Source organism: Schistocerca nitens, chromosome 9 (assembly GCF_023898315.1).
Source record: "Schistocerca nitens isolate TAMUIC-IGC-003100 chromosome 9, iqSchNite1.1, whole genome shotgun sequence".
In the NCBI taxonomy this organism is placed as follows: Eukaryota; Metazoa; Arthropoda; class Insecta; order Orthoptera; family Acrididae; genus Schistocerca; species Schistocerca nitens.
Window position 1 is genome coordinate 203,572,557 of NC_064622.1, and position 14,704 is coordinate 203,587,260.

The window sequence follows — 14,704 nt, forward strand, 5'->3', positions numbered from 1 at the left end:
CTGTGTGCCTCGGTCGTATGCAGTCCTGATTGTGGCGCTCACCTGCACGGCGCCAAACACGCATACGACCATCATTGGCACCAAGGCAGAAGCGACTCTCATCGCTGAAGACGACACGTCTCCATTCGTCCCTCCATTCACGCCTGTCGCGACACCACTGGAGGCGGGCTGCACGATGTTGGGGCGTGAGCGGAAGACGGCCTAACGGTGTGCGGGACCGTAGCCCAGCTTCATGGAGACGGTTGCGAATGGTCCTCGCCGATACCCCAGGAGCAACAGTGTCCCTAATTTGCTGGGAAGTGGCGGTGCGGTCCCCTACGGCACTGCGTAGGATCCTACGGTCTTGGCGTGCATCCGTGCGGTCCGGTCCCAGGTCGACGGGCACGTGCACCTTCCGCCGACCACTGGCGACAACATCGATGTACTGTGGAGACCTCACGCCCCACGTGTTGAGCAATTCGGCGGTACGTCCACCCGGCCTCCCGCATGCCCACTATACGCCCTCGCTCAAAGTCCGTCAACTGCACATACGGTTCACGTCCACGCTGCCGCGGCATGCTACCAGTGTTAAAGACTGCGATGGAGCTCCGTATGCCACGGCAAACTGGCTGACACTGACGGCGGCGGTGCACAAATGCTGCGCAGCTAGCGCCATTCGACGGCCAACACCGCGGTTCCTGGTCTGTCCGCTGTGCCGTGCGTGTGATCATTGCTTGTACAGCCCTCTCGCAGTGTCCGCAGCAAGTATGGTGGGTCTGACACACCGGTGTCAATGTGTTCTTTTTTCCATTTCCAGGAGTATATATATATATATATATATATATATATATATATATATATATATATATATATATATGTGTGTGTGTGTGTGTGTGTGTGTGTGTGTATAGAGAGAGAGAGAGAGGAGAGAGAGAAAAAGAGAGAGAGAGACATTTTAAAACTATTACAATATATAAAGACACCGAAATGGCACATCTTCAGGTAACAAAATAAGGAAAAAAATTATAGTACAATAAATGGAAATAAGAGGATTTGTATATCCGGCGTTAGAAGATTTTGAAAAAAATGTTTACTCTAATTAAGGATTGGAGCGACCACGACGGCCAAGAAGGAAGGTTACCAGGACTAATGTCGAACAACAGTTGCCTACAGGAAAAGTTTTCCATCCATTCATTAACAAGATTACAGATGTAATTGAAAAATGTTTATCAAAGCTAGGAGTTAAAAAGATTTTTGAGCTCATTGTGAAAATAGATGAATTCCTTAGAACAGTAAAGAATGTACGTCATGCAGTGGCGACTGCTCGTGTGTGTAAATGGCAATGCAATTGTGGCAAAGTAAGAAATGCATCATAGATAGAAGTATTAATGCTTGTTCTAACCGAACAAAAAAGGAACTATCGTTTGGAAAAAATGATAAATCGATCTTGGCTGAGATCATGAAACAAAATGTTTTATGTTACACAACGCCTTACAGTGCGCACTTGTATAGAGAAGCGACAGAAATCAGTTCTTGACTCAATTCCCAGCACTGTCGCTGAAGATATCTCCCGCTGACGCGCCGAAACGTTAGTGAATTGTTGTGTGAGTGGACCACGGCCCCTCGGTTCGTAACGTTTGGCAGAAATGAAAACTGCTTTACAAAAACTCTTATATGTTAATTCTGAAAAGATTTTAATATAATTTTATTCGATCATATAGTCGAGTTAGTGCAGTTTATGATTTGTGTACAAAAAATTCAATGCGCATCTCGCGGCTACATACCGATGATATTTGTCTGTACGGAGGCGTGAACAACGGAAAGTTAAAACAATTTCCGATAACATTTGTGTTTAACGCTTCACAATACGTAACGGTATGGAGTTACAGAGTAGAGTTATATAGGCTGAAATGTTTATATAAAATATACATTCAGCACACCGCTGGTGAAGCTGAGTAACAAACTATTTTAGGATACTCCATTGTGGTATCCCTTTTATAGTAAGGTAGCAGAAGAAGAAATTTATCTTCGAATTTTACGTTCAGCGAGTAGCCTGGACGTTAAAGGTGACTCGGTAGCACATGTTCTATAGTGTTACTTTGTTTGAGATTTCCATTACCCAATCGTATCAAAATCTTGTGTTTTTGAGAGATCTTGAAAACATCGTAGCATCAATACAGTACATGGTTACGGCAAATCATTTTAAACATCAAGCGAAAACTATGGCGATTTACTTTCATAAATATTTAATCTAAAATAATGAGTGCTCAGTTTGCTTCTGTCAGTCTATCACAGAAAAAAGAAGTGATGGTTGTTAATAATAACCGGTAAAAGTTACTGATAGATAAAGAGAAGTGTGACCGCTATGTCCAGCACCCTAAAGAAACCGTTTAGTCCATCAGCATTACAGCGTTACTGAGAACGAGAAATATATGTTTCAAATGGCTCCAAGTACTGTGGGCTTTAATATCTTAGGACATTAGTCCCCTAGACTTAGAACTACTTAAACCTAGCTAACCTAAAGACATTACCCACATCCATGGCCGAGGCAGGATTCGAACCTCCCGACCGTAGCAGCAGCACGGTCCCGGACTGAAGCGCCTAAAACCTCTCGTCCACAGCGGCCAGCTACTGACAACGAAGTTGTTCGATGTTCGAATTCCATAGATGAGAGCAATAAGAATTAAACCCAGATGCTCACCTTAAGTTTGCAGGAATCTAAAATAGTGCACTTCAGAAAAAGCAGAAAAGATATAGTATATAGGAGATATAGTACCAAAAATGCACAACTGTTATCAATTAATTCACAGAAGTAAAGTGGAGGTAGATATTTGTGGTTATATGAAATGGGATGATCATATAGGCTGTGTCGCAATTAAGCAGATGACAGACTAGGATAAGTCAGTATAATACAAACGACAGGGGCTACGAAACAAGCTTAGTCTATTTACAACACGCACTGGTGCATTTAAACAGTCTTTGGTCCCCTGATTCTTATACCAAATGAACCACTAATCTTTATGAAGCAATTTAATTAATAATATCTAAGAAACCTCAAATAAGTCCCAGAGTGATTTAGTTTCCGTTCAGTTTTCTCGTGCCTTGAAAAGAAATAAGAGGAAGAGCTAGATTATCTACTTATAGATATGACCTGATGATAAACAGACGTTTCTCTTACTTGCCTCATGTTGATTTTCATTAGTGGTCATTCACGTTGCTGATGCAGTTGTCTAATGGATATTTATTGTTTGTAAAAGGACTTTCAGAGTTCCGGTTAATTCCTTATACACTACAAAGTGAAATGTCGCAGCTAATTTAATTTAATCTTCTATATGGAATTTTGCCAAATAAAGACATTGTGTGGAAGGCGACTGTAATGTGACATAAATTATTGATGGTGTACAGTATAACACTACCATTTTTTAAATCAAGAAAATATAACTTATTATATACTACTGATTTACACAGTGCTAAAAAATGTAATGCTGGAGATTTATTACTCCATTCGCATATGCTGATTACATGTCTTTTCGTTTACCTTTTAAACAGAAAATGTCTGAATCCTTCTTTCGTCTGAACAAGATCACTCAGTCTCTTACCTGTTGTCACTTTCGTTGGAAGCGTATTCTGTCTGTCACGTAAACTATTATCTAAATAATTACAGAGTTAATTATCTAAAGGTGTTTTATTTGGTAGAAATACTAGAAGTACCCGTTTTATACGTAATCAGTTAATCAAAACTGTAAGTTAACATTTTCACGGGAGACCGTTTTCAGTAGGATTACAACCACATTTTTCAATAATGAAACGACTTGAATTTGCTGTTGCCTCTCCCGTTAATCATTCTCGAACTAGAGAAAGAACCTATCTTTGTGCGAACCGATGTCTGATCATATTAATTTCTTTGATTGAAGTTTTGCGGTCAGAAGATCATGGAACATCCATCACCCATTGACCTCAACATCCAGCGATTGGAGAACAGCAAAATAAATTATTTAACATTCAAATAATTAAGTTTTTTGCCACAACTTCCCAGGTAATGAGAGATAATCGCTTTTCAGTTAGACTGTGATTTCATGACGTGGAGAAAAAAGTACGAAGCATTTGAATTACTTTAACTGTAGCATGGAGGATCTCTCCCTTGTGTAATTCTCACCCACTTGAAGGCACGTTTCAACAGCAACCTTCCACAAATTGGTTTTAGGTTTCGTTATAAAAAAAGTACCGTAACCACTGTCGAACTAATATAGTTCATCATCAGAAAGCATGCATGGATTCGTCAATATATATGATGCACTTCTTTATTGGTGAGCTGCCCTAGAACAATCAGTACCTCATGTAATGAATATGGTTGCGCTATAGACTTGTGTTATAATTCAACTTACGTGGAATTCCCAATGAGCACCAAGTATTTTGATTCACTTACAACTGATCAAAACCAGTATGGAGTGTTTATAAAGCACTTTAGTGTCAAAGATGCTGCGGTATAATGATGCATTACGAAGATATGGCATTTCGGAAAAAGAAGAGTATATCGTGGATACGTTAAAAATAAACGTATATTATATTAAATACAGCACATTATGTACTGATAAATACAGCACTACAAACTTATTTTACAAAATTGTAGAGAACTAAATAAGAAGGAATGCTAAATCCTTATTAATTGATTAATTAATTTTCTTTATTTTTTTATTCCTTTTCACGCTTTTTCACATCATCCCCGTACAATGAACACACGGCACTTTCGTGACACATCCATACAACAAAAGACCAACCTACAACACATATCACCAACAGACTTTTCACCAAGGAGCTTACATTAAAGGTATTCCAACAGTGTGAATGCTAACATTATAACAGAGACAAAATAATTTCACTTAGATTCTATATTTTCATGGCGGTAAAAATAAAAAACTTTACCTTTATGCAACCTCATGCAATATGTTTTACGAATATTTCAGTAATCAGTTACATTACTTACAAAGGTATTATATTAAAGAAAATTTCCGAAAGAACAACTTATATAAAGAAATCACGAAGTTTAATTACAAAGTATACGAACTATTTTGCAATTAACATAATTAAGTGGTCGCAGGCACATTTCACCAAAGCACTTCATATTGCTAACTATATGTACTTACTGAAGTGATTTGCAATTAAATGGAACAAAACACAGACCCAGTAAAGTGTGTAATATTAATTTATTTAATTGTTTAGTAAAGAGGTATATCGTGTTGCTTACTAAAAATGATTGTAAAGCATTTTGCAGTTTCATAACAACCAGGAAGAAACACTAAGTGGTGAGAACCCTCTGCAGTGAACCTCATAGTAATTTTCGGGGTAGCAATGTGGACGTAGATGTAGGAAGTATTGCTACTTGTACTGATTCAGAACTACGGAGCCAATGGCTGAAGGAAAATCTCTGCACAGGTGCTCCGCAAAGGTTCTTAGTGGGTCACTTTAAGTATATGCCGCGATTCGTATGTGACTGTTATTTGCTACAGGCTGACTTCTACCCGTTGTTCTGTCAAGAAGTCGGTCTCTGTTATTGTCTCCTTGGTTCTTTTTACAGAGGACATAAAGTGGGATCGAAGTCTAAACAACACTTAGTCTTACAAGCGATGTGTGCAGAGGTATCCTAGAGCATAATCCCACAGCTCTTCACAGGGACGTACCTCTAAATATACGAGAAGTCATGTGGTTTATGCGTGGTCGTACTATCTCATTTTTAGGGTCACAGGTAGATGGGTAAACACAGTTCAGATGTATAACTTGTCTGTAGACTTTAGCCCAAGAGATCTGTCTCTAACGAAAAATTTAAATTTCTTTGAATACCCAAGTGTAGCTGACAATGAGGAAATAGTTCAGAATCTACTCGTGGATACCAATCCACAGCCTGATAAGTTCACTGAAGTAGATGGATTACATTTTCCATAGTTATTGTGATTCAGTCGATACCCTGCACTTCAGTGTAAACTCTATTTAGCATAGGTATTGCAACACATTTGTACACATTACTTTTAAACTACAGAGTCAATGCTTACAAACTGTTCCTTGCACGTTTTTACGCGACTGTCCTCATTGTTCGTGCTCATACGAGTATTTGAGGCTCATTCTTTAGACGTAGATCTTCTAGGAGAAAAGTGGGTATTGCGCGATAATGGAAGGGTGTATCACTTAATGAGGTCTATATCATCATAAGCTGTTACGACATTGACAATCTTCCTGGCTATATTCAAGTACCCATTTATCAATTCGGCAAGCGGTATAAGGAAACTGTTGGCCTGATGTTTCTATCTGAACCTTTTGAATTATTCACCAGCAGTGTTGATGCTAGACGTTTACAGTTGATGAGGCTGAGTGGAAGAAACTGTTGAATACTTTTGTAACGCATGCTAGATTCTTCTTTCGCGTAGCGAATGAAACTTATTGCTCATATTTTTGATAAAATTCAAAGAAAATAAAATCCTGCTGATGGCAACGTGCCACGACAATGGTTAGTTCACTAGCTACTAGCCACTCACCTAGCTGCCAGTCTGACAATGGTGAATCTTTGGTGCAAGTGCGTTTCAGTATCAAACTATCATTTTAATTGTTCAAACTGCTTAAGACTTGATAGATTTTGGGTTATGCTGCCTTGTACAAATTTACCAATACACACAATGTCGAACGGTGTACAAAGTTTCGGCAGTTTATATCAACAAATGTCAGTTGTGAGGCAGATTTCGCAGTCGCGCCAGTCACCCAGTCAGGCGAACTGAAGCATACATCTGAATTGTGAAACAGTGGAAACCTTTATTTTTGAAATAAAGCTGTGCTACTGGAGGTTAAATCAGAAGCATTACATTCCATCCGCAGATGAAGATACGATTATTGATAGACCGACAGCACGCATGCTCCACGATGTTTATGATGTGGAATGTTCAGTAGGCAGTTATTTGCTATTCTGTTGCCGAAAAGCATTGCGAAATTTGGCGCATTACTTCTCACTCTACGAAACAGACCGAAAATGTCTGGCACTGTATTGCATCGAGGATAGTGAAACAGCAAATTGTTACAGATCTAAACAGAAACTTGGGCCGCGCCCTTGATGCATACTGTCAACACAGGTGGAACGTCTCCTCGAGTCAACAATGGAAGTGGTAAGCTCACATCCTAAGAGAACTCGACACTCTTAATTTATGATGCAACCGACGTCCTTAAGTGAGCAAGCAAACTGTCGTACACACGTCTGAGTAAACGGAGAGATTTTTTTTGGGCTTGGCCTTTGTCCCAGTGCCACAGTGGCACTTCCCGCAATGTAGTTTGCAAGCAGTACGCGTGCCCAGTCTGTCGTATGTATACCGAACTCGCCGGTTGATCTCCCTAAACCACCTATGGAGTAACGTGCAACCGACTTCTCAAAAACGTGTAGTTTCTTTCGCTGCGAGCGACCTACGGATTCTAAAATCGCATTCGCTCCAACGAGCCTACTGTTTCTTCGAGAGGCGAAACTTTATTTGAGGTAAGTTTTGTTCTAGCCGTACATTATGAGATTCAAAAGACATGTGATACCTTCGTGGTATGTTGTTGCAAATATGTTGGGGAAAGACCACTTTAGAAAGTTCATGTGATAGAGGATGATTGTGTGTCTCTCTGCAGATTGCAACTGTATTACTATCGAAGTTTAATCTACACTCTACTCGGGAGATTGAGGATTAAAATGGTCTTACACTTAGTATTCATCCTTAGACTATACTTCTTGGTAATAGAACCATTTTAGGTCATGTTCTGAACCAATTTAGAAGACATGCTTTAGCCAGTGCTTTGAGAAATAAGGTGACAAGTAGTCTATATCCTAAATCGACAGAGTATGAAAATATATCCTTATTACTGTTTTATCCACTTACCACATTAGTTCCCCATCTTTTAGTGATTGTAACGGCGCATTTAAGTACAGTATAAAGAAGAGTCTGGCAAGAGGAAGCACATAGAAATTGTCAGTTGCAAAAGCAAGAAGTTATTTGTAGTACTATAACATACTGATTCGTCTTTGTTTTCCTAATGTTGTGTTCCTGTTTGCCGTTATTGGAGAAAAACGTTAACCTCTAATGGAAGAACAGTGTACGTAAACGTTGGAAGTAGGCATGACAGTCAGGGACGGCTAAAGTAAAGTGTAATAAACACATAAAATGGAAAACTGTATAAATTAATAATGAATTGATACGATCAAACGATTTTAGTATCTTGGGCAGTTGAATTTTGGCTCACTAGACAGCAAAAGAGATAAGGAATGGATTCTGAATAGCCTGATGTGTTTTTCGTAGTCTAAAAAGAAGTATCGAAACTAAACTTTCCAAGCGGCTGCAGTTCGAAGTTGACAGTAAGTAATATCAGTTTCGATTATAATGCTGATGACAATGATTATGACGATTGTGTCTTTAAAGACACTAAATTTCGAAGGTCATCAGTCTTTCATTGAACACTCTTGACTAATTCTATGTGGCTTCGAAGGTCATCAGCCTATCACTGAACTCCCAGCAGTGAATCTATGTGACTTTTAGGAGAGTAAACCACCACGACTGACACTATGCGATTTAAAGAGACTGAAATTCGAAGGTCATTACTCTCTCCTTGAACCCCTAGGATTGACTCTGTGTCGCTTAAGAGAGAAGGTCATCAAGCTTTCACTGAAAAAAAAGAAAAAAATACTTTGTCTCTTTCCACATCCCACAGACTCCTCTCCAAGGGATCCATGGAAAACGCTAAAGGTAATGTAATGAATCCCTCTATGTATCCCATCTCTCTGGCTTTCACGCTCAAGTGTGAGAACGTTTACAGTTTGTTTGCGCAACGTGTATCTGAACCGTGACGTGGGAATCAGACTGGTAATTACCTAGCGGGATGTGAGGAATCACCTAAAAGTTACCTACAGGCTGACCAATTCCCAGCCCTCATCGTTAATCCGCGAGGCGAATTCGAAACAGATAACATCAGATTCGACTTTTGTTAGGGAGACATGAATATTTAATGAGAACATAGTTTGAAATAAGAATCTACATACCAAGAATTTGACGTGTATATCTATGCTTGGTTCTCAGCTTTGGGATCAGTTGTGTAGAAAATGGGCTTATAACACGAAAGCTAAGTCATACAGTAATGATAAAGTGTGTGTAACTAGACTGAAAAACCGTTTTGCTTAGTTAATACGATATACATTGAGGTGACGAAAGTCATGGGACGGCGATTTGCACATAAACAGATGGTGGTAGTACTATGTAATCAAGGCATAAAAAGGCAGTGCAGTGATGAATCTGTCATTTGCATTCAGGTGACTCATATAGAAATGTTTACAAAGTGATTAAGGCCGCATGCCGGGAATTAGCAGACATCGAACGCAGTATAGTAGTTAGAACTGCACGCATCGGACATTCTATTTCGGAAACTGTTACAGAACTCAATATTCCGAGATCCACAGTGTCAAAAGCGCGCCGAGAATACTAAATTTCAGGCTTTACCTCTCACTACAGACAATACAGTGGCCGACGGCCTTCTCATAACGACAGAATGCAGCAGCGTGAGCATAGAGTTGTCAGTGATAACAGACAAGCAACACTGCATGAAATAACCGCAGAACAATGTGGGACGTACGACGAACGTACCGTTAAGGACAGTGCTGCGAAATTTGGCGTTAATGGGCTACGTCACAGACTCCCAACGCAAGAGCACGACATCAGCTGCAGCGTCTTTCCTGGGTTCGGACCAAATTGGTTGGACCACAAAGTTGTCAACAAGGCACTGTGCAAGCTAGTGGTAGCTCCATAATGGTGTGGGTTGTGTTTACATGGAATGACTGGGTCCTCTGGTTCAGTTGAACCGATCATTGACTTGAAATGGTTATGTTCGGCAACTTGGGGACAATTCGCAGCCATTCATGGACTTTATGTTAACAAACGACGATGGAATTCTTATTCATGATAATGTATTATGTCAACGGACCACAACTGATTGCGATTGGTTTGAAGAACATTCTGGACAGTTGGAGGCGATGAATTGGCCATCCAGATCTCTTGACGTGAATCCGATCGAATATTTATGGGATATAATAGACATATCAGTTTGGGCACAAAGTCTTGTTCCGGCTACTCTTTCGCAATTAGGGACGGCTATAGAGGCAGTTTGGCTCGATATTTCTGTAGGGGATTTCCAATGACTTGTTGAGTCCACGCCTCATCGAGCTGCTACATTGCCCATGGCAAATGAGGTCAGACAAGATATTAGAAGGTTTTCCATGACTTCTGTCAAGAACACATAGTTGAATCAATTAAAAAGTATTTTATTAATGAGAGCCCGCTTCGAATGTACCAAGGTGGCATGCAGACGTATGAGCGGATATACATCGTAGAAATGTGTTTTACAGACTACGCCATAGTTTCTGCAAAAGGTCTTCGGCTATCTACAACATCAGGATATGGCTGAAGCCCGCTTATCCAGTCCCAAATTATCGTTGATTAGTTTGAGACGTCGAACCATTCTACACAAAGACGTCCATCGATAGCGAAAAAGTGCACCTTATACGGCTGATGACCAAGCAATGAAGGGACGCGTAGTGGGATCTGCTAGGTAAGACAGGTAAGCAAATTTATAGATCTGGGAAGATGTAATAACGCCTTTAACGAAAACGCCTGTCTGAGAAATTTAACGAAAATGTTAGATGAAATGACAGTAATATACAGTATAACAAAGTTTGTGTGATTAGAAATAATATTTCTGTATAAAACAAACCGATAGAACATAAATCGTAGTTATACCTGTAATATGACGTGACCTATGGCCGAAACCATACTATGAACCTATGATATATAAAGTTTGACTTTATTGGGTCCCTCAGACATAGTTACAACTTTTTTCTAGAAAACATCGCGAAATATGTTTTTTTCTGGTTAAATGCACTTCAAGGAAACTGCCCAGCTCGAGAGGAATATTAAATACAAAAATTAGTTGGAAAATACTTGAATGTAACTCAAACGACAATGTCACCAGATTTTGAAATGGAATAATGGGAAAAATGGTATCTTTGAACAATATGTTTAAGTGGAAACTTTTTCTCGAAAATACATTTTTGGGATGTTGTATTGGAAGGTACAGAAATTTTGTAGGTTACTGCATATCCGTAAGCATACCTTTAGTTGATTTAGGTGTGCATAAAATTATTTCACTCGTCATCACACTTATATTTGACAGGTACTCTGAATTTCTGCAATTCTCTATGACAGAGTTGCTAAATATATAGCAGTATCACGGTTGTTATGTGATTGAGGCAATCTAGGCCTCATCAAAGATCTGCGTGCTGTGTAGTTGTACTTAATTTTATCCATCCGAAATTCAGTGGAAGAGGAAGCAGTGGCTACAAACGTTGTCAGATAATAATCTTTTTTGTCAGAAGATGATGAGGGATATCGAAGATACAGCGTGTCAAATTGATAGCATGTGGGTCGCAGTCGCCGAGTAATCTCAGTTCACAGTTATGGAATATGACTGTCTGTAAAACAAAGTGATTGTGAATTTGTACATTAGATATGCAAATGATTCTTGCGTAATAATTACTGAACAACAAAAACTGTTCTATATATAAATACGAAATAATAATTTTCTTTAGTCTTAAAAGACTATATTTATAAAGGGTAAACGTAAGGTCCTTAAACGTTTCTGTGAAAAAGCAAATCTATTAATAATGTGCGATATGTTACGGAACATGTATAACAATAGAACCACAAAGCAGTACATCTCCAAGTCTGAGAATTGCTGCCAGCTGTCTTACTTACAATGAAACACATTATGCGGTCGCCGGCACGCTAGCTCAGCGTGTTCGGTCAGAGGGTTAGCAGCACTCCGTAATAACAAACAAACAAACAAACAAAAAATTGAACTAATCGATGAACAACGAACTTAAAACGGATGTCTTACGGCGTCCGCCCCGAGCAGATGCAACGAACAAAAGTGAACAAAAATGAGATTTAAAAAAATGCAGACTAGTTACAGACATTTGATCAAATGCATCTCCAGTTCGTTGTTTCAATTGTGCCATACTGATAATCTTCATCTTCTACACTTAAGCCTTAATACGCCGATACGCCGCCAGGCAAATTAATCCAAGGGATTCATTATAAATTTGTTACACACTAGGTTCAATCAGTTGAATGGATTTTAAAAATGGTTCAAATGTCTCTGAGCACTACGCGACTTAACATCTGAGGTCAACAGTCGCCTAGAACTTAGAACTAATTAAACTTAACTAACCTAAGGACATCACACACATCCCTGCCCGAGGCAGGATTCGAACCTACGACCGTAGCGGTCGCTCGGCTCCAGACTGTAGCGCCTAGAACCGCACGGCCACTCCGGCCGGCTGAGTGGATTTTATCTCCATTTTTATACATTACAATGTGGTAAATAACAAATGTTAATTTATCTGATATAGTTTAATTAGTAAATGAATTGTGCGATGGATTTCCAATATTCGAGAATAGTTGCATAATTTGTTAACCTCAACGACTGGCTACAATATCGCTTCACACCATGATCAGTTTTTGGTGCCTACACACATATTTTTATTTGAACACATCAACTTTTACCAGTGACTTAGCCTACAAAGGAGAGTGAAAATATTTTATTCGTGAAAGGCCACAACTGCACGTTATCCTCCCAGAAGACTTTAAAATCGCTAAATGCGATGTAATATTTGTATGTGATTTATAAGTTTTGTGTCCGTCTCTCCGACGTCTCCAGACATACTGCGCATGGGAGTCACCGTGGAGACTGGAAGAGTAGGACAGATGTTCTAGTGAGTTAATGTTTGCAGTCGAGGCGTTTTGTGCACTAATGTGACACGTAAATTACACACAAACCAACTACGGTTTTAATTTACCTAGACCTTTCGACAGTATTCTGACTGGTTTGATGCGGCCCGCCACGACTTCCTCTCGTGTGCCAAGCTCTTCACCTCAGAGTAGCACTTGCGACCTACGTCCTCAATTATTTACTGGATGTATTCCAATCTCTGTCTTCCCCTACAGTTCTTGCCCTCTACAGCTACCTCTGGCACTATGGAATTCTTTCCCTGGTGTCTTAACAGATGTCCTATCATTCTGTCCTTCTCCTTGTCAGTGTTTTCCACATTTCATTTCCTTTCCTTTGAGATTCGGCGCAGAACCTTCTAATTCTTACCCTATCAGTTCATCTAATTTTAAACATTCGTCTCTAGCACCACATCTCAAATACTTCGATTCTCATCTGTTCCGGTTTTCCCACAGTCTATGTTTTACTACCATACAACGCTATGTTCCAAGCGTACATTCGTAGTAATTCCTTCATCAAATTAAGGCCTATTTTTGATACCAGGAGTTTTCTCTTGGCCAGGAATGCCCTTTTCTCCCGTGCTAGTCTGCCATTGATGTCCTCCTTGCTTCACCCGCCATTGGTCATTTCGATGCTTAGAAACTAGAATACCTTAAGTTCATCTACTTCGTTATAATCATGCCTGATATTAGGTTTCTCGCTGTTCTCATTTATGCTACCACTCATTACTTTAGTCTTTCCTCGATTTGCTCTCACTCAATATTCTGTACTCATTGGACTGTCCACTCTTTTTAGTAGATCTTGTAATTCTTCTTCACTTTCACTCAGGATAACAATGTCATCAGCGAATCGTATTATTTACATCCTTTCACCTTGAATTTTAATTGCACTCCTGAACCTTTCTTTATTTCCATCACTGCTTCTTCAATGTATACATTGAACAGTAGGGGCGAAAGACTGTATCCTTCTCTTTCACCATTTTTAATACGAGCACATCGTTTTTGGTGGTCCACTTTCATTACTGCTTCTTGACATTTCTCAATGTAGTATACTGCTCGTCTCTCCCTATATCTTACACTTGTTTTTCATTTCGAATATCGTGCTCCATTTAACGATGTTGAACGCTTTTTTCAATGAACCTGTCTTGATGTTTACTTAGTCTTGCTTCAATTATCAACCGCAACGTTAGAATTGCCTCGCTGTGCCTTTACCTTATCTAAAGCCAAACTGAACTTTATCTAACACATCACAGATTGTCTTTTCCATTCTTCTGTGTATTGTTCTAGTCAGGAACTTGGCTGCATGTGCTGTTAAGTTGATTGTGCCGTAATTCTCACACATTTCAGCTCTTGCAGTCTTCGGAATGTGTGTATGAGATTTTTCCGAAAGTTAGATGGTATGTCACCAGACTCGTACATTCTACACACCAACGTGAATAGTCGGTTTGTTGCCACTTCCCCCAATCTCTTTAGAAATTCTGATGGAATAATATCTATCCCTTCTGCCGTAATCTTATGTCCCCAAAGCTCTCTTAAATTCTGATTCTAATGCTGGATCCCCCATTTCCTCTAAATCAACTCCTGCTTGTTCTTCTATTACCTCAGACATATCTTAGAAGCCTTCAGTGTACTCTTTCCACGTATCTGCTCTTTGCTCTGCATTTAACAGTGGAATTCCCGTTGAACTCTTAATGTTACCACCGTTGCTTTTAACTTCACCAAAGGTTGCTTTGATCTTTGCAGTGTCAGTCCTTCCGACAATCATTCCTTTTTCGATTTCTTCAAATTTTTCATGAAGCCATTTCGTCTTAGCTTTCCTCCACTTCCTATTTATTTCATTCCTCATATTTGTATTTCTATGTTTCTTAATTTCTCTGAAGGTTTTT

General features: G+C 39.5%; 1 protein-coding gene across 2 annotated transcripts in view; it reads left to right on the top strand.

The window, feature by feature from the left end:
* The first annotated feature begins 7,294 nt into the window (after nt 1–7,294).
* LOC126203819 (sodium-coupled monocarboxylate transporter 1-like) overlaps nt 7,295–14,704 on the top strand; it is a 472,971-nt gene continuing 465,561 nt past the window's right edge. For both annotated transcript variants that reach the window (XM_049938186.1, XM_049938187.1), the window contains exon 1: nt 7,295–7,486. The gene's annotated coding sequence lies outside the window, so the exon portion shown is untranslated. The remainder of the gene's footprint in view (nt 7,487–14,704) is intronic.